This window comes from Triturus cristatus, chromosome 11, assembly GCF_964204655.1.
Source record: "Triturus cristatus chromosome 11, aTriCri1.1, whole genome shotgun sequence".
NCBI classification, from domain to species: Eukaryota; Metazoa; Chordata; class Amphibia; order Caudata; family Salamandridae; genus Triturus; species Triturus cristatus.
The window spans coordinates 1,175,898,364-1,175,923,601 of record NC_140594.1 but is presented as its reverse complement, the minus strand read 5'-3'; the positions used below and the strand labels follow the sequence as shown (position 1 = coordinate 1,175,923,601).

Sequence of the window (25,238 nt, the reverse complement as noted above, 5' to 3'; positions counted from 1 at the left end):
ACAAGCGCCAGGACGCCCCGTCGCTGGGGCAGCAGTGCGCTATACAAGTACAAAATTTCATTTCATTTCAAAATAACAGTCTGCCTTTGCCCCCGGTTAACAGCCCAATGGTGGGAAAGTATAATTTTATACTCACTCAATTAATTTCAACGCAAAGAGAGGCACTGCGAAATACTGGGACTGCATTGCGCAATTGGCTAAGAGGGCCTTCATGGGGAACACCTGCAGGCACCATATAGAGTCAGGTACCATGTCCAGTGGGTGGGCAGTCCCCTGCAGCCAAGGTCCAGTATCAGGTAGCTTCAGTAAGACATATTCACCCGCGCGTTAACCAGGGCAGCAGGCGGGGTGGTAGTAGTCAGCTAACAAGTGTGCTGTGGCGCGGAAATGTTTGGTAAACTTTGCGTTCGTGCCAATTGGCGACAGGGTGTTTTCGACCTTTTGGCATCCAAAAATTCAAGGGTTGCAGGGCAAGTGCTGGAGGGCAGCTTGGCTCATTGTCACAGTCGCTTAGTTATGGACATTCCTGTGCGCCTTCATTTGGCAAGCACAGGGACTGTTCAAAGGAAGTTATTCCTCCTCGCCATAATAGCCATAAGCAGGCAGGCGGGTCGGGAGTGGTCACATAGCAAGTGGGCTGCTGTCTCATAGATATGCACGCTGGTGTTCAGACACACTCGGTGCTACAAGGACGGCAGCTAGGTGAGATCAGCAAATTGATGGGGCTTTGTGAGCCTGGGTGTCGGCATCGTCCCCGCCCAGACTTGGCTCGGGGCTGAGGCTAGTGATGCAGTGGAACTTTCCCTAATGGGGGGGAATAGTTCTTGGCACAACTTCTCAGGCCTAACGGGTCTTTTGTTTCATCAGACACTATCTGACCCAGGCTAGCGTCAAGGGCTTTGGGATATAGATGGGGCCATTTATAACCAGAGGGATGGTTCTCTTTCATGTAGACTTGCAGGAAGCTCTAGACAGGAGAGGTTGCAGGTAGGACCATAGCTGTGGTGGGGGGCCCTGGCGGTGACGGGGGCCACCTCCAGAGCTGTGGCGGAGTTGCAGAGTGATCTGAAGGCAGGCCGGTACAAAGGGTGCCTCTGCGCGGCACCATGGGGGTGCCAGAGCCAAATCCGAGGAGCCTCATGGGAGGGTCCTTGAAACCGTGTCGGCGCCCCGCTAGTCCTTTGGGCGGTTGTGGGCCTGAACAACCGGGGGGGTTGCTATGCGACCAGAAAGGGGCGTGAGTAAGAAGGTACCAACGGTCACGTGATCTGAGAAGAGGATCACTAGTAAGGGCAGCACATTCAGGATTCGCCCGGTGTTGCCTGGCTCATCAGGCGGGCAGGCGGCCCAGTTGGTTGCCTGCCCTTGGATCGCCCGTAAGATAACCCACCTATGACATAACGGTGTATGTAATAAACCTGCAGCATTTTGTACCCAATCAAACAGTCTGTGTTGTGTGATTATTATTGGGTAATGTATATTGGTTGGAGGGGGGACCGAGGGGTGCCAATGGCGATACTATGCAGTGCTTACGGGTGAGTGGGCCCGTGTACGGGGATGCAAAGAAGTACATGCAGGAGTAAATGAAAAGAGGGTGCTGAAGAGGGAAGAGATGAGGTGTAAAATACAGATAAAAGATTCCAGAAAGATGCGGTAATACGGCTGTTAGCGTCTAACATAACGCTACTGCAGCGGAGAGTTGAGTGCATTGAATCACCGGAGAGGGTGCGACGTCATCAGACCTCAGTCATGTTTGATTCACAGGCTAATATTTTCAGGATTTGAACATTTTCAGTGCAATAAAATCATTGTTACTTATTTATCTGATACTGCCACTAAGCACTGGCAGGGCCAATAGTTGGGCTTGCGTTAGTTATATGAATGTTGTTTTATATGTCTGGGTGCAATAACAGAACGCCTGCAGGGAGGCGCTGTGATATTAGTCAGGTGGCATGCTATGAGAAGCATAGGACATTAGTTCAGATGTTTTAAACCACGCCTCTTTTCGAGCCCCCCACCCCTTCTTGCCCCCACTTAAAGCCCTGGGTAAATGGGTGATTTTCACTCTGCACTTAACCACAGAGTTCTTTAAGCACTTTTTAATACCTAACGTTATATGCGGAGATGTAACGCTCATCCTTCGGAAGGTAAACACGAAATACAAGCCCCAGAATGCACCTTGCCGCTGAGTAAACAGGCCTGGCTGGCATGGGTGTGCAGCCGGACAGGGCGGCAGTTATTGCTACACGCGCGCTTCCTGCTCCGTGAACTTCCTGCTTCGTCTCTTTGACGACAGAGGAGCCCGTCGACTCTGGGCGTGCACCGTGAAGTCTCCATCCGTAGACACCTGATTTCACCTCCGGATAATTAGGGTGAAAGGAGCAGCCGTGGGGGTGAAGTCTGCAGCGGCCTGGCACAGGTGAGTCCCTGCCACGTTATTACACACCGGGAACCTGTGCCCTCCGGGGCTTTAGCGTGAGCCGGGCGTCGACGTGCAAGTACTTGTGAAAAGGGAGTCACAGGCGAGTCAGGAAGTGTGCACACGAGAGGGCATATGCGCCTTCCATGCCAGCCTCCCGGCAGGTGCCCTGGTGATAACGGCTTACTTTTAGTGTACACTGCCCCACAATCCTACCAGGGTTGTATTTTCAATCACCGGGATCGGGGGTACGCTTGTGACCGACATGGGAAAGATGAGCGGCTGCGCCGAAACGGAGAGAAGGGGGCCGTGCTGGTCATCTGACCTAAACAAGTAAACCCTGAATTCAGTAGCTGTGTTGAATGCCATTAACATTAAACATTAATGCCCCCCTCCCCAAGCACCACTACCCACCAACCTTATAACTGGCTTTTTTTGTCGGTGTTGTTAACTTTATGGAACTCGTCTTGTTTTGCTTGGAAGGATGAAATTCTGAGTCGGCACGACGGAGACTGCACGCAGACTTCGGCGGCAGGTGTGTTAACCCAGTGTGCTGCCTCACATTCAAAGTGAGGTTATTAACAATCTTCAGTGGCACAGAGGGCATTAAACCCCCTTATCACAGTGAGACGGTCTTGTACTCGCAAGTCAGTGCGGAACGGGGAGCACACCTTCGGAGAGCCGCCCCCACCTGCGTGCCCCGCGCTGCAGCGAAGCGTGTCGGTGCAGCCGGTTTCACTCCGGCGGCGGTTGCAGGAGATCACACGGGAGCAGTCAATCTGGGCGTGGGGATTTAAAGGGCCCGAGTCACGGGATCTGGCACAGGAGTTAGGAACAGTATGGACTTAGCTGCGCGCAATTAACTTTGGCCTCCGTTATTTACAGCGGCATGAACTGCAGAACTGAGGCAGGAAGCGCAATATCAAGCAAGCATTGGCAAAGTCAGTAAAACTGGCTTTCAATACCCAAAGCCGAGCGCAGTGGCGCCCCCCACGGGCAGCACCCGCAGTCTGCGCTGCACTTCTTCTAAACAAATTGCACGTCTCTGAAGTTGTGCCCACGCAATGTGAAGGTGCGTCACAGCTCCAGGGAAAGCAACGTCGCTCTAAGGATAATTTCCGGTGCCAGAAACGCTCCCAAACCTCCCATGCTTAATTTGTAAAAAAAGATAAGTGCCAGGGCCCTCGTCAGCAGGGCACAACAGCTTGCACCAGCTTGCCCCTGTCAGCGCTGCCAGTGACAGTGGTATCACTACTAGCCGTCACAGTGCTACAAGTGTGACAATTCAGACTAGTCCAGCCCCCCCCCCCCCCCAAGCTATTAGAATGGGTTGGGCTTCAGGTATTAGTCATTTTAATATATATTGAATTTATAAACAACTGTTGTTTTGCTTATCTCTAAATTTCACAAACAGCGCCACCTCCCGTAAGTGCTGTGCCGATGCTAAGCCCCAAAAACCACCGGCTCAAATTAAGCACTGCAAACCTCCTGTTATTTCTGCTCCCTCAGCCCATTAACCTTTGCAGCTAACATAGGGGACGGGAGCAAGGGATACCTCACGCCTCCATTTCTTCACATTTTAACTTTGTGTAAAGGCCCAGACATGTTATGAAAATAGAACCTTAAGTGACATCCATCCATTTGGCCACCATCCCCTAACCTCATCCGTGGATGTGCATGTGTGCGCTGCGCCGGACGTAGAGCTGAGGGGACTCCGTGCCCGTCCAGGTGTAGAGTCGCTGGATAAGAAGACCACAGACACATGGTTCTGGTGGGTATAAGAGCTCGAAGGCACCACAGCCTACAGTAAAACACGTTCAATCAGCAAGTTTGTTGAAAACCTTGCAGTGTTCCTGTTTTGTCCTGGCTGTCCATGCCGAGACCTTTCATTAATGCATTAATACATTGAGTAAGCAATTACAGATGGCCCGGCCGAACCTTCATCCTTCTAAGCATGATGGAGCGGCCCTAAAGACATTTAACCAAGAGATTCAGGAGGGGTGGGAGGATTCGTTTAACACGTTTGCAAAGCAGTGTGAGGAATCAAGAGTCCGGTGCCAGAGAAAAGGAGCAGAAAAGGCCGGGTCCGCAATGAACATTCTTTTTCTAAAGTCCGGGAACACTCGAGGAAGGAGTTTCATGAAGTGCTTGACATCCCTCTATCAGGACTCGGCGACAAGTTCTCGCAAGGCGCTCTCTCTCATACAAGCATTGCACACATTCTTCTCAGGTCTGCTTCAGCCGAGGACAGCCGCTGACTGCAGTTTTGTGATGAGTGTCTCGATGAACCAGCCACAGAGATGACGTCAATGAAAAGTGCTGACGTTATGGTGTGCGCAAACAAACCTTCTTCCGCAGCATGCAGCGGTGTGAGAACAGTGATGGCTGCTTGTTGCATCATTGCCGTCACCCGTGCCAGGGCTGAGAGATCTCTGCCAAACGGGCATTACTGCCGACTGAGCAACGCTCCCCGGAGCAGCAGGGCAGATTAGAGGCCCTACTTATGACGTCAGTGGAGCAAACCCTGAGCAGCTCCGTGGACTTGAATCAATGCATTGAGGTCTCTAAGATGAAGCATGACCGTTGGATGGAGAGTTAATTGTGAAAAAAAGATGCAAAAGGAAGTTATGGGTTAACTTTAAAAATGTTGAGTTTTGACTTCATTCAGTAGTTCCCATTGCAGCTGAGTAGCTACTGGTAGACCTATAAACCTAGAACCTTCAAGCCTAGACATCTCAAAAGGTTTTGCGTGTTCAACCCGACTCTGGCCTTGGTGCTGCACCTGTTCAAAATGTTGAGGGCCACCAGTGCACAAAGTGGGTTTGGGGCAGACTTGTGGCATCCCCGAAGGGACGGTCGCAGGAAGTGGGCGCTGCTGGCAGGGGTAGCAGTGCACGACCTGTGCAGTGGGGAAGCGGCCACGGAGCAGAGTCAAGCGTCACGCTGGTTGTAGTGGGCACGAGGGCAGCATTGGCAGAGGATGGGCAAGGCAAAAGGGTGCTTGTATGTGGTTGTTGCCCTGTGACCTGCCACCATCAATGGAATTTCTCCTGTCATCAGTGACGTCATGTTTGACTGCATGAGCAGTGCTTTGAGCGGTTTTACTAAGCTTAGCTAATAATAAAATACATTTTTTTTAAAACCTTTGAAGTTCCCTGGAGAAGCTTCATTTGAAGGGATGTTACAGTTTTATCCACAAACTATAAAACCATAAGTAGGGAATTTAGGTTTTATAGTTTGTGGATAAAACTGTAACATCCCTTCAAATGAAGCTTCTCCAGGGAACTTCAAAGGTTTTAAAAAAAATGTATTTTATTATTAGCTAAGCTTAGTAACAAAACAATAACATAACCTACTTTATTTGCATGATTAATAAAAACCGTTGCAATAATTTACTAAAACACAAAAAATCAGATTATCCGATTTTACAACAGCTGTCGTCAACAAAATGTTTTTAGTGATTACTATTTTAATTTCTGTAGAAATACTTTCACAGCTCCATAAAGTTAACCTGTTTCATACCGGGGGCAGTGATAGGAAAGCAGTGGGCGACAATTAATGACCACTGGGCTCGGTCCAATGTCCGAGGGCTTGCAGGTCCTGTCCGTGGGCCACTTGCCTGGACCTTGGAGACCCCCGTTTCATACCGGGGGCAGTGATAGGAAAGCAGTGGGCGACAATTAATGACCACTGGGCTCGGTCCAATGTCCGAGGGCTTGCAGGTCCTGTCCGTGGGCCACTTGCCTGGACCTTGGAGACCCCTGTATCATACGAGGGCAGTGATAGGAAAGCAATGGGTGACATTTAATGACCACTGGGCTCGGTCCAATGTCCGAGGGCCTGCAGGTCCTGTCCATGGGCCACTTGCCTGGACCTTGGAGACCCCTGTATCATACGGGGGCAGTGATAGGAAAGCAATGGGCGACATTTAATGACCACTGGGCTCGGTCCAATGTCCGAGGGCCTGCAGGTCCTGTCCATGGGCCACTTGCCTGGACCTTAGAGACCCCTGTATCATACGAGGGCAGTGATAGGAAAGCAATGGGTGACATTTAATGACCACTGGGCTCGGTCCAATGTCCGAGGACTTGCAGGTCCTGTCCGTGGGCCACTAGCCTGGACCTTTGAGACCCCTGTGTCATATGGGGGCAGTGATAGGAAAGCAATGGGCGACATTTAATGACCACTGGGCTCGGTCCAATGTCCGAGGGCCTGCAGGTCCTGTCCATGGGCCACTTGCCTGGACCTTGGAGACCCCTGTATCATATGGGGGCAGTGATAGGAAAGCAATGGGCGACATTTAATGACCACTGGGCTCGGTCCAATGTCCGAGGGCCTGCAGGTCCTGTCCATGGGCCACTTGCCTGGACCTTGGAGACCCCTGTATCATACGGGGGCAGTGATAGGAAAGCAATGGGCGACATTTAATGACCACTGGGCTCGGTCCAATGTACGAGGGCCTGCAGGTCCTGTCCATGGGCCACTTGCCTGGACCTTGGAGACCCCCGCATGGAATCTGCACAAACCTCCCAGGTTCAATCCTAGGGGCATGTGTGCATTTCTGGAAAGTTCTGTGCTGATTTGTCAAATGGGCAGTCATGAGACATAACACATAGGCAGCCTAACCATAACTACACAGTCCCTAGAAATCAAACAACTGAAAGTCAGCAGGAGACGTCAAACGGGTGTGGAAGCAGATGAGAGGCCCCCAGCATGCTGGGTTTGTGACCACCACAAATAAAGTCTACCTCAAATGACCTGCTTCCCCCCCCCCCCCCCCCCCCCCCAGCATCCACTCCACAACACAAAGGGCCTCTGAACTCCAGGGGTTCAAAGACTTGGCCATAAAACCTGCAAAGCATTGATATCCGGTTGTTTCCATATCACAAATGGCTCGTTTATACACAACCTTGTTACATTTATGAACCTGGTCCAAACCAAGCTGTAAAAAGTATAAACAGCTTATCAACAGCTTGTAGTCAAATTTGAAACATCAGATAAGGTTCCTCCCCCGTTATGAAATGAGTAGGGAGTCAGTCTTGTATGTACTCGGCGCTGCACACATCTCATAGCAAGGACTAATTTTTAGGTCTCGCCTGACACAGCGCATGCGCTGGTCTGGCGAGACTTTTTGAGACGGCTCCAAAAAGTGCTACCAGGCCAGCCTAGACCTACAGTGCATGTGCGCGCGCCGCGCTTGACGCAAGTATTTTCACTTTCACGGCCGCTTTGATGTTTGATCGCGATCACTTAGCATAGCCAATAGGTCTCGCTTTTGGGACCTTATAAGTATTTAGTTATGCAACTGTTGGATGGCTAAACACTTATAAGGTCCCAAAGGCGAGACCTATTGGCTATGCCAATGCTTGTTTGCTTTGTAGTTTTGTTTGCTTAGTCCACGATCATTCATATCACAATACTACAATGACTTATTTAAACTTTAAATGATGTTCAATGGTTTTATTAAGATGTATGAATCTAGCCTCTTTATATCAATGCAATTATATCGATCCTGTTTTTAAATTCATTTTATACCTTTATTTGCTACTGATTTGAGAATATTGAATAAATGAATGAATAAAAAGGCCATTTGTATAGCACTAAACAGCTTCTTTGGGATCAGAGTGTCTCGGCACTAGCATGACAGCATATGAATAAGATGGGTAGGACAGAAACTGAATTCCTAGATGTTATTTACAAACTAAAAGGTCTTGAGATGTTTTCTGAAATAGAAGACATTTTGCTGGGTGCGCACTGCTGGCGGAAGGGCATCACGGGTGTTTTTCATTACCACTGCTATAGAGGGACCACCTGTTCTCTCTTTCATAAACGTAAGGATTCTGACCCGGTAGGCATAGCGGGGTCTCAGCTCCCTCGCTGGCTGGTAACAAACAAACTCTGAGGCCATGTACGAGTGCTCTCCCTGACCATAAAGGGATTTATGACACAGGAAAACCTCTTTAAATTGACACCCCTTCGAAATGGGGAGCCAGTGTTTGTTGATTTGTTAGAATTGGGTATTGATTTCTTTAAGCCTGGGGTCAGCCTAGCTGCATCGTTTTTTAGCAGCTGCAGTCTATGCAAATGGTATTTTGGCACCCCCGTGTAAAGCGAGTTGTGGGGATCCATTCTAGACGAGATCAGGGACCGAACCAGGTCCTTCATCGATGAGGCTGGTATAAAAGGGAGAATCTTCCTGGTGAGTTCAGAAACCTAAAGCTGGTTGTGTTATGATTTGAAGGATACATCCAAGTCCAGACAGATTCCCAAATTCCCGGCCTGATGGGATGGAGCTGTGAAGGCTCCAAACGACTCCGGACACCATTCTTATGACCCCAAGACCGCGATCTCAGTCCTTCCTATGTTCACCACCAAACACTTTGCACTGATCCATTCCGCAGCCCCAGAAGACAATTCCTGACATCACTGGACACCTGGAATGGATATTCCTCAAGCCTTATATCCATTTGTGTGTAATCGGCTTAAGAATAGAGGTGATGGCGAAAGATTCAATCAGGTTCGCCAAGAGGCTACGTGAACATTGAAAAGACTGAGCTCAGGACGGATCTGTGTGTAACCCTTCTAGTAATTCTCTCAGGGGTTGATCTAAAACTTTTTTTAATGCCACTGCTTGCATTCAAGCTTTCAAGAAAGCAGAGGACCAAGCGAGCACGTGCCCCCCTGGCCAGGTGATTGCAGTCGCTCTAAGGAGTGGGAGATGGTGTCAAACACTGCTGACAGATCTTACAGAATCCGAGCTCCCGCTGCCCCAATCCATGATGTCTCAAATGTCCTAAGTCACTTTAGCCATCGCCGTCTCAGTAGAGCGGGCCCCTATGTAATACCAAGGGGACTTTGTGCAATAGATTGTTGGATGTAAGATGTCTAGATAGCTCTTTGTTCATGGTACGTTTAGCAAACTGTCCGAGCAGTGAGATAGGCCGAAAATTGACCATAGCCAATTCCAATACCAATTTAACTAATCAAACTATACATATCACTACTGGTGCAGAGTCACTATTGCTGACGAGAACGAATCAGCAGTTTTGGTTGCGCCGCAATGTCCAATAAAAGACCACTTGTTGGATCTCCGATAACCTTGATGATTCTAACTCAATTTAAAAAAAATGTGTAAGCGCCTAATTTTAATTTTTTAGACTTTTCCCAATATTGGGAGGTCGCTAATAAACTATGGCCGTATTTAACAAAGTGCCCCAGGTGTAGAAGAGCAGGGTGTCTCTGGTTTTTGTTCCCCCAGGGGCTCTAAGAAATTATGGAAGGGGTCCTAATGCTTCCACGGACCCTTCCATAATAAGGATTGTGCCAGCATGACCTGGCGTGGTGTGGCCTCGTTTGCATGAGTGAAACCTTTGCGCCAGCACCCTATTAGAGATGCGGGTGCAGAGGCTGTCGGTAGGTGCACTAACTGTGGCCACATACAAGTGGAGCACAGTTAGTGCATCCCCGCCAAGGGCGCTCCATGGAAGGAGGGCCCCCATATCATCTGCAAAGCAGTATGGCCCGGCGTCCTATATTCTCTGAAGAAAACATACTTAGAAGTTATGGTTCTGGCTCTATTGCCCAAAATCACTGAAGTTTCCCAATGATGGTTAGCAATGCACACAGCACACGCCATAACTTGCACCTCCGCCATGTTGTTCTCTTGAGTTTTAGTTTCTATACAGGTGACAAATTTGTGTTTTGAGCACGGGAGGCGTCTTAAGCTATGGCCTGTATTTTGTGCATTAATCAATCAATCAAACATTTGTAGAGCGCACTAATCACTCTTGAGGGTCTCAAGGCGCTGAGGGGGAGGGGGGAGGGGGTTAGTGTAGCTACTGCTCAAACAATAACTGGTGGATTTCAGTGCCTTTGTACTATTGAGCCAAATCTATAACCCGGTTTTTAACTGTGTTTTTTCAGTACAATTTGAGTTTTTTAATGATGTATGTAATTTGCAGCCCCGCTTGCAAGGCAGGTGACCGCCTGCAGCTGTCGATGCACGGCAGGATTTCACCACTGCTGCAGGGTGGAGACCGTGGGTGGCCTCAGGAGTCACTTATCCCAAACAGCACACAGATGCAATAAAGCATTAACCCTTTAAAACCCGCTCAACAACTTTTTAAACACATTTATCTGAAAAACTAGTGAATAGATTTACACCAAACCAATAAAAGTAGGCATTCTTAGTAAAGAGTAAAGTACTACTTTCATGCAAAGTTTGGTGTAAATGTCTTCAGCGGTTTGGACTATAGGCAGGGACATATTACCTATGGGAACTAAAATGGAACAACCACCACCGCCAGAAGAAAAATGTTTCCCATGTGCGGATCTGCACAAAAATGGTCATGCTGGGCATAGGCTGCCCATGCCAAGCGACAACTAAAGTTGGTGCAAATACATCCAAAGATCAAAAGTCATAGGCAAATCAAAAATGGCTTTTCATTCGAAAACGTGGCAGACCCATCTAGTGAACTGGTTCTGAAAGCGAACCCCTCCATTAAATGTGGCAGCTTTCGGTTTCACTTGAGTAATCTAATGTTCGCAGTACTTGATGGCTTGGCAGCAGGCATTGTCAGGTGACAGCTCCAATGTAATGAAGTATTTCAGTATATTTGTGTGTAATCTCATTATTACAGGCAAGTAGTCCAATCCAGCTGGACTGTAATGAGCAAGCTGTTGTTCAGACAGGAATGCAGGCCTCCAGGTAGGGTTCAATGCACATTGTGTCATTTGGAAGAGCAGGGCACCATCACACATGGCTCGAGGCTGAGAACCCCAATCCTTTGGGACTTGCTGTGGGGTGCGCCATGTTCCCGGGGCAGACACAAGGCGTTGTGATGCTCTCTGCAGCGATTGGTTGGGTGTGAAGGGAAACAGAACAACCTTCACCATTTCCATGTACACCCAGGTTTGCAGGTTTCATCGCGCTCTCTCCATGCCACAAGGGGGCCACTGCCCAGTGAGGCACCCCAGCACTACTGGGGAAAAATAAAGCACTTTCCAGAATAAGTGTTGGGTGTAAAGTGCACCTAGATATCTGGATACCCTGTCCATCTGCTCCTTGTGCTGGTATCCGAGGTGGTGTTCACTATCTACGTGCGTACAGTGTGCGTGAAGGGCGTGACCAGGCCTTAGAAGGTGTACAGGTTTACATATTGGGCACCAAGTATCACCAATTTTTTGCTGTCCTCGTGAGATGTGTGTGCTGGTAAATACTGCCGTGCTTTGGTCAAACATCTTTTACCGTCACATCCTGTAAGTCGATTTGTTTCGGTGGTGATCTAATAAAAAAAACTATGCATATTTAATCAGACAAACTGCTTATGCGTAAGATGCCCTTATATCACAGTCTGTCATGTAGTAAAAATGCTTAAGAGAAATTAGCCAGGGAAAGACCCATGGGCCGTAGGTACAGAATTTAGGGTTTGTGAGTCTCGAATTGCGATTCTTTGCGAACTGCAATTAGGAATTCGCAATTCCTGAAGTACAAAAACGTACAATTTAGTAATAGCGATGCCTAATGGGGTCGTAATAGACCTGCCTCGTGAATACTCATAAGGCAGGTCGCAATTTGCGACCCAATCGAAATTGCTGCCATCACAGGGATGGTGGCCATTGGTGGCCTGCTGGGGTCAGCGGACCACCATGTCTGTGATTGCTTTTTAATAAAGCAACCTGGTTTTTTTTGTATTGCGGCCCATTTTCCTTAAAGGAAAACTGGAAGTGTTTCAAAAAATAAAATGAAGCGTTTGTTTCATAATTTAAGAGTAGGTGCTCTTAAACTATATTTATTTCAACATTCATAAAGGGGAGGGGGGAACCCTTCCCATTTGCGAATGTTTACCACTACCCATGAGGTGCTGGTAAAAAATGAATGTTTTGCGACCATAATTCGGTTGCAAAACATTCATACATAGCACTGCAAGGGACGTCCTAAACACGCACCTTCCAAATACCGAATCGCACACAAATTGCAGTTCGTTAATGTGTTACCGATTCACAATTTATGCTCTGTACAAATGGAAAAGCATTTTTACGGTCGGTAATGGCCCACTTCTGCGAAAAATGCTTTTGTACATATGCCACCAAGAAAGCAAGATGAGGAAAACAGAAAGAGCGGGAAAAGACATGGAAAGAGAATTACATAGAAATGCAAAGTAACTAAAAAAGGAAAATAACAAAGGAATTGGAAAAATGGGCGAGACAAAGAGGGCAAAGAAAGTGAGTAATAGACAGGTCAAAGAATCACAGAGAGCGTGAGGCAAAGAGAGGGGGGAAGAGAACAGGGAAAGATGTGAGACACAATGGGCAAGTGGTGGTCGCGTTCGTGGAGAAATGGGGCGGGCAGAGATAATGGGTGGAGGTAGATTAAAAAAGAAAAAAAAAAAGGAAAGCAATGAGGTAAAGAAAAGGAACTGAAGTGTGGCTGAGAGATGCATCAGAAACGATAAAGTTAATCGATGAGAATGAAAGTGGCAACTTTAGAAGGAAGATGCAAAGGTAGAGAAGGTGAGGGAAGCCAAGTGCTCAGCATCAGATAAAAAGACATGTTAAAGTGGAGGGAGATGGGAGCCGGGGGAGATACATAAGTGAGAAGATGCCACAAGTGAAGGTGAACGTTCATGGAGGGTGTGAACTTGGGACAGGCAGAGACAGAGGCGAGACCGAGTGTGGCGGAAATGGAGATAAGTGGTAAGCCAACAGAGAAACCGAGTGAACTCATGGGAGTTGTGAAGGTGCCCTAGGAGAAGTGATGAAGACATCGAGACTGTCGGAAAAATAGATTCGAGGTAGAGGCGTGAGGGAAAGTGATGGAGACACCAGACTAGAGGGACGCTGGAAGAGGGAAGAAACCAGGGCCGAGAAAGGTAAAAGTGAGAATGTAAGAAAGAGGCTACGGCGAGAAGAGGACTGAATGCATGAGACACAAGGCAATGAAGGAGGATGGGATCTGTAGTGGAGACGTTGTGAAGAGCGACAGAGATGCTGAAAGAATGACAGTTTGAGATGCAGATGTTTAATTTGCTTAAAGTTTTATATAGTGTGGACTGTTCCAGTAGCACTGCGCGAGGACTTGCAGGTGTTTCATATTTATAATAAACGTTAATATTAAACATGAATAAAACAAATACCGGAGGGTACCACTGACAAATCTACTTCATCAAAGCATTTCTTAACATCACGATCATCAGGATAAGGTGAAGCAGTGTGTCGCCTCCACTGAGGGCCGGTGGACGCCATCTTGGACGGTTTAGAGGCCGGCCTTGAGTGGCCAAGGACCTCTCTTTCTGGGGGGGTCGCTGGTACCAAGATGTCTTGGTTTTATGGGCAGTGAGGTCTCTGATAGAGGGGTCTTGAGGGTATATCCCAGTGATGTGGCTTTGGTTTCGGAGAGCCGGGGTTGAACATGTGCTTGTTTGTTGCTCTTGGCTCTGGTGATGAATTCTTGATATCTAATCCGGATCCATCTAAAGGAGATTTGATTTCAGTTTTTGAGAGGCCGGGGACGGACACTCAGTCCCTCCACCCTTTTTTATTGAACACATTTTGGAATGTCACTACAACTGTAGGGAATGTTTATATTTGATCTATATTCAGCTCACTGGACCACTGAAACTAATGCAGCTGATGTAGATATGGGGTAAGAAATGTAAACATGGCTGGCGTACGTGACGGGGCCCTCACAATCCCTTGCCGGGGGCCCCATCAGGTTTCTTGGCACCAGTGATCACCTCAAGTCCCTTCAGATGTTGGGCACCAAGCAACCTGCCCTCATGGCATCGACCATGTCTAATACTAGCACCTTCCTTGCCCACGGTACCTGATCCAACCCTGGGTGGCAAACAGCGGCCAGAGGAGGCTGGCGGAAGCTCAGAGGGGAACTGACAACCAAACGGGACACAAAAAGCAGAAGTAACTATTCATTGAGTCATACCCACCCGCGCTTCAAGATCCGAGGCGCCGGGAAAAAGAGCAAATTGCAATGTGAGACCAGAGGAGAGCAGAGAAGTCCTTTCTTCTAAGAAACAACCAGACTAGTAAAAGAATTTGTTCAGAAGGGGGCGTGAAGCCCACCTCTTGATGCTCAGTCATTCCATCTGGATCTCTCCGGGCCCTTCCTTGCTCGCCCTGAGAGCCCACTGAAGTGTCGCCGCCAGAGTGTTGACCGCCTTGCAGGAGTATGTTTGTTGTCTGATAGTCCCCCCATCTTTGTGAACGTCTCCATCGATCCACCTCTTGGCATTAGGACTCGTGAGGCTAAAAGTGAGCGAAAGGGTTCACCCTCCTACGGCGCGCTCTCTTCGGTGGTCCTGGCAGTCACTCACTGATCGTCCATTAAATGGGTGGGGGGGGGGTCTTGCACCCAATGCCTGCGGTTATTTAGTTAGATAATGTGATCATGATATGAGAGAAAATGCATACCTGGATTGTAGCCTGTAAAGGTACAGCAGAGAAATGGAATGGAAAACAGTCATAAAAATAATAGACGCTATTGGATTTTTTTTTTTTTAATTCAATGCAATGTCCATTACATTTGACTAAAGCTGTACGACCTGAAAAATCGTTCTTAGGTAGACATAGAAGATTAAAAAATACATTAAAATTAATTTATAGCAGGGAAACCTATCACTCCTCAACTGTTTAATTGCCTTTTATGGTAGATGTAAATAATTTATTTAATTGCCTTTACATGCTCCACAGTTGCAATGTCCTTTGATTTCTGTCTTTCATGGGCTGTATACATAAATCTGATCAGCTTTCCAATAAAAACATTGGAATGCGTCAAGAAACATACTGACGTCGCCTCCTTTCAATGTTTGTAGGGAAAAGTTCCTGAAACACCATATTTAAGTATTTTCTACCAATATTTTTCAAAGCGGAACATAGACATATAATGTGATATAGTGTTTCATTTGGATAGCTACAAAGTCTGCAGATGGGGGTGCGAGATGTAAGATTCCAAGAACCCCCAAACTCTTTCAAAGGGATGTAGAATAGACGGAATCTTAAAAAGGTTGTTTTGTTTACGCCCCTAAGTTAGGGTCGATGTACGGCTGGTTGAGCTGGAAAGAGGATTCACCTTCTGTTCATTTAATATCATCGAGGCATAGCTCAAGAGTGGATCAGTTGTGTCCTTAAAGCAGTTCCAGTGGGCCTGACTCCATAGGCTTGTGCAAACCTTTTTAAAGATTGTGTTACAGTAAAAGCCTTAGTTTTAGTTTGTACTGAAGTTAAATGCTTATCCAAATGAAATCCCAAATAAACTTAAGGATTGTATAGTGCCCTAAATTCCATTTTAATTTTCGTGATCTTTTACCAAAAGATATCATTTTTGTTGTGCCGATGTTGGTCAATAGACCATTGGTCCGGTTGTGTTCATTAAGTGCTGAAAATTGATGCTGTAAACCAGTTGGAGTCTGAGAACAGATTACAAGGTCATCTGCAAAGTTGCCAACAGGACAATGTCCGAGAACTGGTGGAATAAATACCGGTATTGTATGTAGTTGCCTACGTCAGGCGTGTATAATGAGAAAAGCGAAGGAGCTCAGAACCTTGCTTAGGCTCATTTTCTATGGTGATTTTAGAAGAAACTAACAAATTATCCGAAAGTTTGAATTGCATCCAAGAATTAGAATGTTGTGCAGTAATCCACGCCCAAAGTTACAAGATTTGACCATAGACAATTTACTTCGTCAACTACAGGTGAATAGTCCAGAAAACATACGTAAAGAGATCTTCATTGGTCTCATGCCATGTCTACGAGGCGTGTCAGTGCTACTATGTCGTCTATGCTGCCACACCCTGCTCTGAAACCTGTTTGGTAAGACGGCAGCAAATTGTCGGTTGTTTCTCAGTTGGTTAAGTGTGATAATAGATATTTGGCAAAAGCTGGATATTTCCGATTTCTCTTTTTTGTGGCGAGGGTGAATGATAGATCCTTGCCACAAAGCTGGGATCTGGCCCGACAGCGATACGTGATCAACCGCAGGCTTTAATATACACTTCCTCGCTAACGGATCCTGTTTCATTCTGGCTACTGGAATGCCGTTAGGACCATGAGCTCGGCAATTCTTACTTTGAGTTATTAATGATACAAGGCAGGGCCGGACTGGCCATAGCGGGCACCGGGCATTTTCCTGTTGGGCCGCTATGGTGGGGCCCGGTTTTGGCCCCCTGGGGGCTGTTTTTGTTACCGGGGGCAGGCAATATTGGCCCCCTGTAACAAAATCCAGCCGTAGCAAACCGCTTGGCTGCACCCCCTCCTCCCTCCTGGGGGTCGACCGAGCTGTTTGCCAGGGCCGGTTTTGGTTCCCAGTCAGGTCCTGATACAAGCTGCTTCTCTGATATTTGCATCTCTTTATCAACATACAGAGATAGTGCGCATGTTGGTGAATCACGGCTCGTATAGTGAAACAGAATAGTTTGGTGGATTTTTTTTCCTGCCCTCAACACCAATCTTTGTGCGTTTAAAAAAAAAAAAAAATCTTAATATTTTATTTATTTTATTTTATTTTTAGAGTTTTATATAGCGCGAACCAGACCCAAAGTAGGGTAACAGAGCGCTTTACATGGTGATCAGGGTACAGGTAACGCAATTAGTATCAACATAGCATACATAAAAATAAAACCAACGAATATAAAGTAACAGCATAGTATAACAGAGATTGTCAAGATCATTATAGTCAAGTTAGAGGATATAAGCTGGCATGGTGTTGTGCAGACTTTAGGGGAGGAGTTTGCTCATCAAGAATGATTTTGCTTCCTTTTTGATGAGAGGTCTCGAGGTGATTTTTCTGATGGATGGCGGAAGTGAGTTCCAGATTCTTGGCGCTGCACCTGAAAAAGCTCTGTTGGAGGTTTTAGTCTTGTTGAAACGTGAGGGTTTCAGGAGTAGATTATCTGCACTCCTAGAGTGTCTGTTTCCTCCCGATAGAGTACGTTTTTGGGCTAGGTATTGGGGGGTGTTGTGCTGTAACGCCTTGTCTGTGATGCAAGCCATCTTTAGTTGAATACGAGCATCATAGGGTAGCCAGTTGAGTGCCTTTAGGTGTGGCGATATATGGTCAAATTTCCTAGATCCAGTTATGAGTCTAGCTGCGGCGTTAAGACAGGCATTTAGTGGGGCGGTAGAGATTTTGGGAAGCCCTGAGAGGGTAGTGCATCCATATTCCAGCCTCGATATGACTAATGATTGAACTGCCGTTTTGAGGTCTGGATTCTCTGAGTGGCTTCATTTTTCTGAGGTAGCTGAGGTGAAAGCGGGCATTTTTAGCCATCGAGTTGATGTGAGCTTGCATGTTCAGGTTCTAATCCAGTGTGATTCCAAGTGATATTGTGGAGTCAACCAACGTTGGTGTGCAGTTCAAAGCAGTGATCATTTTGGTCCACTCCTTTATTTCCTGGGAGTTATTGGGGGGGAGAGATTAAGAGAAATTCAGTTTTTTTTAGTTTAGCTTGAGGAAGTTGGTTGTTAACCATTGGACGTTTTTTTCGAGAGCAAGATTCATTGTCATTATCTCTTCCATGGAGGTGATCTTAATGTAAAGTTGGGTGTCGTCCGCGTACATATGGTAGGAGATGTTCGCCTGCTGAAGTAGGTCGGTAAGTGGTTCGACATATAGGTTGAATAGTGTGGGGGAAAGGATAGAGCCTTTTGGTACTCCCAGTAGGTTAGGTGAGGAGAGAGAAAGAATCTTGTTGGCCATGAACGATTGTGTTCTGTTTTCCAGAAAGGATTTGAACCAACTAAGGACTGTGCCAGATAGACCCATCCTGCTTTCTAGTCTTCTTAAAAGTTTGTCGTGATTGACAGTATCGAAGGCTGATGAGAGGTCAAGCAGAACTAGTAGGCAGGTTTCATTGCGGTCAAGAGCTACGAGGGCGTTGTCTACTATATGTAGGATGGCTGTTTCTGTGCTGTGGCCAGGTCTGAAACCCGATTGATGGATGTTTAATAGATTGAAGTTTGCGATGTGTTGATTTAGTTGTTGCTGAACACATTTTTCCAAGACCTTAGCTAGCATGGGGATGCTGGTTATAGGTCGGAAGTTGTTGGGGTCGGAGGTGTTAGCTGTCGGCTTTTTTAGGATAGCGGTGACTTGACCAGTTTTTAGGCAGTCTGGGATTTGACCTTGTGTTAGTGAGGCGTTGATGATTTTTGTCCAGAGAGGAGAGATGATATGGTAGAGGTGAGGTAGGCAATTAGCTGGTACAGGGTTATTGAAGTGGTTATTGAGTTTGGTAGTCTCTAATGTTTGTGATGTCCGTGAGCTCGTAAAGTTTGAAGGTAGACCAGTGAGAGTTATTTTTGGGCAGACTTAGCTTATGTTGAGTCTGGTTAGTGGCTTGAGTGATCATTGGGGTGGCTAAGTTGATAGCCGCCGATCTAAGTTCAAGTTGGAGGGAATTTGTTTTTGTTGTGAAGAATGAGGAGAATTCTTCACTATTCAGCTGTGAAGTCATTGTAACGGTTGATGATTTGGAAAGTTTGTTCGATTGTTGTTTCAAAATTTAGAAGAGTTTTTTTGGTTTATTTTTGCATTCTCTAGTTCTGATTTGAAGTCTTTTTTTGATTTTAGAATGCTTTTATTATATGATTTTCTGGCTTTAAGTAGTTTAAGATGGGGGGGGGGGAGGGATGTTGCCTCCATTTACATTCTGTTAATACATATACATTGTCATTATAGCTTGAGAGGAAAGGCAGACCTCTGAAACATGTACAGCATTTCAGTCGCAGTGTCCCTGAACGGATGTAGATGCATGTAGATGTGTGTATAAATATCATGTGATCATAGTGTGAGCAGTAGAAAATCCAGACATGACAACATAGCAGAATCTATGATCCTGCAAAAGTCCTACTTCTGACTGTAGAGTTGTCGGGTACAATGTTGTATATGTCAGTAGGGGTTTTAAGCGCGCTATCACCAGAAAGGTCAACGGTAGACATACGGAGATCGTTCGTTATTTTGAAAGAAGTGCTGTTTTAATTTTGTCTACGGGGAAGCTGGGATGGAGTACTGCTATGATCTTTGGAAGCGCATTCCACATGGTGGGAGATAAAACGGAGAAGGCTCGGCCGCCTTGTTCTAGTTCTTGGAGACCCGGCATTACAAAGGAGGGTGGTTTAGATGCTGCGGTCCAGGCCCAGGCAGGCACCTTCTCAGTCCTATAAAAAAGAATGCAAGAATTGAACTGTATGGAGTTTATGACCCAAGCACAAAACTTTAGTAGTACCATGCTTGTGCATTAGGGGTCCGGGCAGAGATTTTGGAAGATGTTTGGTGCTGCTGAAGTGGGGTGCAGCTATGATTAGTCATGAATGATCTTGGACAAGTTGTAATCGATGGAACGGAGACGTTTTATGCCTCACGATACGGGGTTACAGGACTAATCTAATTCCGAGCCCGGCTTACCAGAACAACATGCCTTCGGCCCTCAGATGGTAACAGAAGGGTGATGTGGCAAATGCTTTTGAGTCTGACACCAGCGGGAGCTACTGCCCAGACTCGAGCAGAGAGTTGCCCGTCACAGTCCAAGGTAACTCCTGAGCTTCTCGCCGCCACTACGCGTCGGGACATTGACCCAGACCATGCCGTCTTCTTAGGATAAAGGGCCTGGTTAAGATCTCAGCTACTGGTTACTCCATCACCATGGTGACGGATATCTTGTCTGCCGAAATATAAATCCAATAGGCTATAATGGGATTTATATTTCAGCGGACAGGATATCCGTCACTGTTGTGATGGAGTAACCCGTCCGCCGAGATCTAAATCGGGCTGTACGTTTTAACCAGCGTCTGATCATCCGCTGCTCAACCTGCTGAACACAGTCACACCGATCAAATCATCACCTGAGAACCAGCCCAACCGGAGTAAAATCTGGGTGTTGTCCGTGCAAGTGAACCACTGGAGGGTGTAAGTGCTGGCAAGGAGAGAAGAGAGAGCCCTAGGGCACTCCACAAGGAGACCTAGAGGAATCTGATGGAAAAAACAACACAATGAGAACAACTGGAGGCGGAAGGGGTGAACCGGCTCACCACTGTCCCATTCAGTAGCGCTTTCTGCAGCCTAGTGAATGTGTGGTTCGCAAAAGAGTAATGTTCAGGCATATGTGTACGCGTCAACCGTCATTACGTCCGATTGGAAACGCACCATCCCTAGGGAGTGATGGGAAAGAATAAAAGGAGATATGATTCTCTCCCAGAAACAGCTTACCTCTCGGTGCATTCACCGATAACCAGTAATCTATTTCCTAATCGTATCAGAAACCAAGCGTATCTCTAAAGGTATGTGGCATAAGTAGGGCGCAAAGTGTGCATAAGTCTGTCCCCTTTTCCTTGAATATCTCTCCGAAAGGTTCTCATTTGGTTCAATCATTGTTTTAAAAAATAGTACTCAGGAAGAAATTCAATTCTCCCTTTTTCTAAAACCTCCATCGATGAAATGAGCACAATCGTTACATTAAACACATGTAAGGTGAACACAGCAGGGATAAACCGGAAAAAAGTACCTTTTGAGATGGTTGAAAAACTCCACCGCCCAGGACTGTGGTGGGTGCGCCGGTGGGCGTACATGTGCTTGTTTAAAGGGGTCAACATTGTAGCTGGTTCATCAGATCCCTAGAAAAATTCAAACATCAGATAGGACCCAAGTCCCTAATAAAAAATAAACATTTAAAAAAAAAAAGTTCTCTCGGTGACCGATAGTTCCACATGTACTGCCGAGAAAGGTGTGACATTGACTGTTCCTGTGAGGCACATCTGTAATTCTGATGTGAATGGACTGCAGTAAGTCTCTGACGGTGTCTCGAGTGGGGTTGGGCTGTGGAAAAGTTTGTAAATACCTACAAAGTTGCAATTTTTGGTCTGTTCACCTGTTTCCTAGCACATTTCCACCCCGGAGCACCACTCGCTGCTCTTGTGAGCAAATTTGCTCACATAGTACTACACCATGTTGGTGTAACCTTAGGTGTGTGTAAATTGCTTTATTTATGTAAATTAAAGTTTTGTGCATTCAAAATATGAATTTAAAACAAGCCATTAGTGCACCTAAGTAAGTCTTAGCAAGTACGCTGGAGGGCCTTGCAGTGGCGGCAACAAGAGTACGCGAACGCGGGTTACTGCAAGCCGCATTGACTCTGAGGTGTCTGAGAAACATTTGCACCCATGGGGGTGGATCATAAAACATTTTTGACTGGACCTATTTCAAGTTCTTGTTGTTGAGTTAGAACTATTGTGCACATTTGTTCCGTAGTATTTTGTTGTGGTGGTGACGTGTACTGTTGTTTTTGTGCTGCGTTATTGCAATGTGACGTATTGTAGTCTGGTTGTTGGTTTGGACTCTGTTTAGCTGCGATGTGCCATGTTATGTTTTAATATTGTCGTTCTATTATTTGGTGTATGTTTTGGTGTTGTGATCTGTTGTTTACTTCACATATGTCAACACATGCTACTATTTTTCAAGCTAAAACCAGGGCATGCTTTGAAAGTTCCTGTGAAAAAGAACTATTTATTCCCAATCTTCAACTACTTTAGACACCGGTCAGCCCACGCCTGTGGCAGAGACCGCTTCTAAACTTATCGCTCCCCGTCCTCACCTTCTGATAAAGCCCTCAGGAGCAACTGTGCCAGTTCATGCCGGTGACCACCCACGCCCCAGAGGTCCTGTTTGCACACAGCCCTTTGCTCAGCCAGTTCTGCCACCTGTAACTACTCCTAGGTGCAGTGTTCAGCGCTGGGCCTTATGTCAACAGCCCAGCCCACGCACACCCACACACACCCACACACACAAAGGAGCATTGATGCCTGAGGTCACATGGCGAGCTCGCTTGTCACCGGGGGCAGACTCGCCTTGCGACAGGTGGGTGGGTGTCCCTCAATAGGTGGCAGGGCTGAGTTGGAATTTCATCCTTCCCAACATTCAGATAGTGATAGGGGTCTGCCTGGGGTCTGAAACATGGCCGGTTGTAGGACATGAGGTTTTACCTTTTTAAGTGGATGAAAGAGGTGTGGTGTCCAAAATGGGCGTGGCCAAGGAAGGGTAACCAGAAATCATTTGAAAGTGCTGTGGCCTATGGCATTGAGGGTGCTGCTTAAAACATTTAAACTGAAACCCTGTGCTTCACACAGCGTGCCACGTGGCCAGTATTTTGCTCTGTGAGTTTCCTTTCATTCCCGCTTCATACATATTATACAACAAATGATGCAAATATTTAAAACAAACCAGACCCATTGGCTTTGCCAGTGCTTGTTAGCAGGAACAGATATCTGAACAAGAAGAAGGGTTTTGTTGGGAATAATTAGAACTGAAAACATTTCAATACTGAAATATGAGGCTGTCAATTCATCATTACTACGGTTGGTGAAAGGGGGAACCCCCTTCAGAGGTCTCGGTGGCCCCCGTTCTCCCCTTCGCACCCCTTTCTTCTGCAGCCTCTCACTCTGTTAGGTACTTAGGTCCTTTCCTCACCACTTTTCTGAAATCCTCCATCTGCATATGTCCCACTTTATCTCATTCTGCACTTCCTTTCCTCCACTTAACCACTCCCAACCCATCCATCCACCTTTAAGCAAGGCATTTGTGTTTTCTTTGGTACTGGCATATTTTGACAGCTGTGCAGTTCCTTCACACACTTTCCCATAATTACTTTTGGCACATATGCGACTATTGGTCTGTGTACCCTGCAGAGAGGCCAACAATTGGATGTGCATGTAGTAGCTTGCACACCTTTTTAGCCCACTGACACTGCAAGGAACTGGCTCTGCCTTCAACCTTGCACCGTCATCAACACCCTCCCCCCCCCTCATACAACCTAAAATCGTTCCTACCCGGAGGAGACGTGCTGCAAAGTCGTCATTATACAGAAATCATATGTTGTATTTAAAAAACAGAAACTACAGAATCAAAACAGGTTCAAAGAAAAATGCTCCTACGGAAAGCCAGATGAAATAAAACATTTGAAATGTAAACAAGGATTATTTAGAATATCTTTAGGATTTTACAGCCACAATCGAGAAAATGAAAAGTGTTTTTGCCGGAAAAGGTAAGGAGATGAATATAGATACCGATAGGGACTCGTTCCAAAGTCTGCTTTTAATTGCTGTTGGATCACAGACCCAAGAGGACTCGACCCACGTTCACCCCGCCCACACCCTGACCCTACCCCTGTTTCCCAGGGATTCATGCCAGGCTCCAAGAGCTGGGGGACTTGTACATATGTCACCCGACTGTCATCTGGAGGCTCTGAACATCATTTTCTCATGATAAAATTAGGGCTCCTGTTTGTTTTTTGTTTTTTTTACAATTTTGTCTGTATTTATCCATATTTTTTTTTTAGCCATCTTATTCGTATTTATCCATATTTTTTTGCTGATAAATGAAGTCGTAAAATGGTTTATTTTCACATTTATTTAACCAGTAAACATGCACTCAGTAGAGAGGTGTGGCTCACTGGTTAGAGGCGGCAGACCCGCATGCAGAGAATCGGCCAGGGACCAGGGTTCAATTCCCGACGCGGCAGGGTCGTGGACCAGGGTCAAAACGGACTCGATAATTCTCGCCTCGGTACCTACTCTAACCAGGAACACACTCGGCAACTCTGGGCATTAAGCTTGCCTCATCTCTACAACGGCCCCCCACAGACGCCGGGGATGCCTGGTTTCACCTTGGAGATACCCAGATAGGGACCATCTCACAGGGAAAGCCAGGACGGGTTCCCCAGCGGTCTTCAGCGCCGGGACACTTCCGTTGGAGGTAGCTGCGCGCTTTACAAGCTTCCATAACATAACATAACATAACTCATAGTTTGCTGCATGGCACGTTTTAGCAAATTAAGCAGTCCAATATAGCGAAACATTTCACACACAGGTGAATATCAGCATAGTAAGACAAATATATGTTAAGATATGCCTGTATTTAGGGAAATCTCAACCTGTTTTTGAATTTCCCATGCTGCCTCTCTGCTCGGCTCCTGTCCTGGGGACCATGAAAGACAGCATGGAGGGCAGCCCACAAGAAGCACACGTTTCTGTATTTTTCTGCTTTTAAAAATAAACACAGGCAGGAAACACATTGTTTTCTGTTTGAATTCATCTGTAAAAATCAGTAAAGGCATACAACTGGGAGGCTTAAGTAAAATGCCCCTTTCTTATGTTTACCTAAGATATTCATTTTTACTCAAACCACAGCAAAGAAAAGTTAAAATGACACCTGCATTTGAATGAGAACCGTCCGTCACCACAGCCTGTAACGGTCGGCACTGAAGGTGCCGCATATGTACAGACCTGGAATAACTGAAGCGATGTGATGTGTCCCACGCGGCAGGTCAATCGGAGGACTTTAAACTAATCAATGACCGCAGGTCCCTAACATCTGTAACATCTGGCTGCTTCTTTACATCCACAAAGACACTCGGATATGAGATGATGATAAAATGCTCCCCCCCCCCCCCCCCCCTAGCAGAGCTCTTCACATCCCTCTCCCTCGCACCATACCAGTTTAGGGCCACAACTGGACACAAGATCTCAGATTGGACGACCCCGTGCAGTAACCGGCTATGCAGACTATATCACAAGAAATACCATAAAGGGATGTGCAGAGCTGTTCCAAGCTACAGAGCACACTGAACACCATACAGCTGCACATCTGTCTCTCACACGTCATCTTCCACCACACTGCTACGCGCTGTGACCCGTGACACGATAACCGCCCCTCGGGGTCATCACGCACAACATGGAGCACTTACCACACAGGAGCAAAACAAAGGCAGCATCCTTCCAACCACCCACGCTACACGGTGTAGCATGCTGCTCATGCAG

General features: G+C 46.6%; 1 protein-coding gene across 1 annotated transcript in view; it reads left to right on the top strand.

Annotated features, from left to right (window-relative positions):
• The first annotated feature begins 2,187 nt into the window (after window positions 1–2,187).
• TPRG1 (tumor protein p63 regulated 1) overlaps window positions 2,188–25,238 on the top strand; it is a 191,520-nt gene continuing 168,469 nt past the window's right edge. The window contains exon 1 of the mRNA XM_085635892.1: window positions 2,188–2,419. The gene's annotated coding sequence lies outside the window, so the exon portion shown is untranslated. The remainder of the gene's footprint in view (window positions 2,420–25,238) is intronic.